Below are 4,117 nucleotides of genomic sequence, written 5' to 3'. Positions count from 1 at the left end.
CACATGCACACACACACACACACACACACACACAAATTCACTGAGAGAGACACACACACACACACACACACACACACACTGAGAGTAAGACACACACACGCTGAGAGTAACACACACACACACACTGACACAGTCACACACACACACACACACAGACACATGAGCCTCGGGAAATCCTAGGGTGTAACACCTCCACTGCTGTCACATTTGCACCAGCTTGTCCCCAGTCTAGAGGTTTAGACTCGGCTCCTCCTGTCTGGCACATACGCACACACACACACACACACACACACACACTGAGAGAAAGACACACACACACACACACACACACACACACACACTGACACAGTCACACACACATATTCACTCACGCACCTCCAGGGTCTGGTTCCTCTGTCTCTCTCTCTGCTAATAACATGGCAGCCATCCCCCTGTCTCATGTCTGCTAACTGCTATGTCTACCCCCTGGCTCAGTCTGAACCCCCTGGAGTAGGAGCTCTTTCCAAAACACACAGGTGTGAGAGAGAAGGTGAGAGAGAGAGAAAGAGAGGGAGAGAGAGAAAGAGAGAGAGAGGGGGAGGCACACCGGCGAGATGAGGATGAATAAGTGAGAAAGCTGGATAGACAGAAAGATAGAACTACAGAGAGGAAAACGCAGGTCAGAGCAATGGCAGGCCTCCCTTTGGCAATGAAAAAAACAGGTGCAAAGATTGACATGCTCATAAAACCTATTACCTGTTTTTAATTAAAAACAAAATAAACATGCTAACAGCTGTTAAACATTATTTCTACATTTGAACAGATAACATTTTCAGTTTAATACAAAAAAACAGATGTCCATCAGTTTTTTCTTTAACATAGATTTCATGAATAGCGAAATACTGTAAATTTTACTTTCATCAATCAGTTAAAATAGCTATCCCTTACCCATAAGCTAATTGGAAGATCCTTACCCTATTTTACAAAGTACAAACAAAGTAGACTATAAACTCACCACAGAAGAGCACCGCCATTCTTAATTTGACCAGGAGTTGTTAGTTAACGGTTCACGTTAAGTTTTTTCACCCTGAACTCACGCCCCACCCCCTGCTGTAACTTCACCCACTCACACACCCCCAACCCAACCCCTGGTGGCCCGGCCCTCACTTTGGGAACCACTGGAGAGAGAGAGAGGAAAGTGAGAGTGAAAAAAGACCAGGAAGGAAGAAAGATGAGGAGCGTGTGTGTGTGTGTCCCAAAGGAGAGCCCACAATCTGTGTGAGGACGGAGAAGAGGACCCTAGGGGCATGGGGAGGTGTCTGTTCTGTTGGACCGAAGCAGATTGGTGGCATCAGCAGCGGTGGCCACTCTCTAGGAGGCTCAGGTGCTCCACAGAGCAGGAACGGCCAGCTGAGGGCCACTTCTGACACACAGAAAAAAAACAGATAGAGAGAGACGATAGTGAGACGATAGTGTGTGTGTGTTGGATTGTGTGTGTGTGTTGTAGCAGGGCAAGAATGAACCGTAGGCAGAAGGGTAGTGAAAACCCGCCAAGGCAGGTATATTTATTTCTCTTGTTGAAGCTGGGTGTGTGCAGGTGAAGGCCCCTCGATGTGTTCAGTGCTCAGGGGGTGAAGGTCTCGGGGAATCAGCCCAGTAGGCCAGGTGCAGCTGAGGGGCTCACCGGTGGTGATATGGAAGAGACTGGAGGCCGGGAAGTCAGGCAGGGTTCGGCCGGTCGCGGGCTCCAGTCGTCGGGTTGGATCACCGTTTATGTGCTTTCTGTGCAAGGGAAAAAACACTGTGGTTAGCCAAACATCGAGCGCCCGTCCTTGAAGGCGTGGCTCCTTTTGTGCTGAGTAAACGAGGCCAAACGTGAGACAGGTTTGGGTGGTGATGAGTGGCTGCCAGCCGTGCCTCGTTGAAGCTGTCAAACTTGGCCATGTGCTTCTGTTGACCACAAAAGACAGGGCTCCACTGAAGCAGCCCTCTAGAAGGTGCTAAAGAGACTTGTGATGGTGTGAGCCTGGCACAACACCGACTTGAAGGCTGCCTGGCCACATTCCCCCCTCCAGGTGTTGAGCCGGGGCCACGGGAGGCTCTGAAGGAAGGAAAAGCAGAAGGTGCAAGTGACAATGAACACTGTTGGCAAGTAGAAGTAGCCCACCCTGACCAGCACCGAGACAACCCATCAGCATTAGCATTGGCAGTACCCGGCCGGTGCTCGACAGTGAATTGAAAATCCTGCAGTGCCAGGAACCATCTGGTAACACGAGCATTGGTGTCCTTGGCACGAGCCATCCACTTGAGGGGAGCGTGGTATGTTACCAGAGTGAACCTCCGGCCCAACAAATAGTAACGGAGTTCATGTATGGCCCATTTTACTGCCAAAGCTTCCCTCTCCACAGTAGCATACCTCTTTTCTGCTGGGCTTAGTTTACGGGACAGGTAAAGGACTGGATGCTCTTCTCCCTCGTAGTCCTGCGAAAGTACAGCACCCAGGCCGACATCAGATGCATCGGTACACAGTCGAAAGGGTCTAGAGAAGTCTGGGGTCCAGAGGACCGGCTCACGTGTCAGGGCTTCTTTTAGCTCCACGAAAGCAGCCTCTGCAGCTGGACTCCAGCAGACCTTTTCTGGCTGTCCCTTCTTGGTCAGGTCTGAGAGCACAGCAGCTGTGGTGGAAAAAGAGGGAATGAAACGTCGGTAATACCCAGACAAACCCAAAAATGGTACCTGGCGTTTGGTAGTTGGGCTAGGGAATTCCTGCACAGCCATGACCTTTGTTTCTTGAGGCTTGATAAGTCCTTGGCCTATTTTATACCCGAGGTATCGCGCTTCATTGAGGCCAAGGTGGCATTTGCACGGGTTTGCCGTCAGGCCTGCCTGGCGTAGGGCTGCAAGGACTTTCTTGAGCCTCGAGATATGGTCTGGCCAGCTCTCAGCATGCACCACCACATCATCTATATAGGCGGCAGCATATTCTCGGTGTGGTGCAAGGATCTGGTCCATCAACCCCAGGAGGCGTGCAAATCTCATGCTGGACGGTGTTGGTCCGGCCTGGGGTTGAGGAGAAGACATCCCGGTGTTGGGAAATCAGTTCCCGGAGCTCCTGTCGCTGGGCTGGAGTCAGGTCCTCACCTAGGTGAACCGGGGATTCTTCGACCTGGGCACAGGCTGTTAGCAGGGGGACTGGCTCGATCCATTGCTTGAGGAGGTTGACGTGGTAGGTCTTCACTGGATGCCGTGGACCGGGTTGTTGAATTCTATAGTTGACAGGCCCCACTCGCTCTACTACCGTATACGGTCCCTGCCAGGTAGCCAGGAATTTACATGAGGCCGAGGGTATCAGTACCAGTACTCGATCACCTATCTTAAATTCCCGAGGCTGGGCTGGGCGATTGTAGGTCTGCTGTTGGGCACGTTGGGCTTCCTCCATGTGGGAACGTACCAGTGGCATGACCTGCTCAATTCGATCCTGCATCTGCCGGACATGCTCGATGGTGGTTCGGAAAGGGGACGGTTGCTCCTCCCAGGCTTCACGGGCTACATCCAGAAGGCCTCTAGGCTGCCGGCCAAACAGCAACTCAAAAGGACTGAAGCCGGTCGATGCCTGGGGAACTTCACGAATGGCGAAGAGGACATAAGGGATGAGGAGGTCCCAGTTGCACCCATCTTTGTCCACAACTCATCTGAGCATTCTCTTCAAAGTTTGATTGAACCTCTCCACAAGCCCATCGGTTTGGGGATGGTAGACAGAGGTGTGTAGATGATGGATCTTCAAAAGGTCACAGAGTGCTCTGGTTACCTGCGACATGAATGGGGTGCCCTGGTCAGTCAGGATGTCCTTCGGGATGCCCACGCGGGTGAAGAACATGAAGAGCTCCCGGGCGATACTCTTTGCATTGGCTTTATGCAGGGGGACTTCGGGATACCTGGTGGCGTAGTCCACAATCACCAGGATGTGCTTGTGTCCTCGTGCAGATCTCGGTAGGGGCCCAACCAGATCCATACCAATTCTCTCAAAGGGCACATCGATGATGGGTAGAGGGATGAGCGGGCTGGGTGGTGGTCGGCGAGGTGAGGTGAGTTGACACGTGGGGCAACGTTAGCAGTAGTTCCTCACCTCAGCAGTCAA

The sequence above is a fragment of the Sprattus sprattus genome, assembly GCF_963457725.1.
Source record: "Sprattus sprattus genome assembly, chromosome: 6".
Lineage (NCBI taxonomy): Eukaryota > Metazoa > Chordata > Actinopteri > Clupeiformes > Clupeidae > Sprattus > Sprattus sprattus.
Note: the sequence above shows the minus strand (reverse complement) of the source record.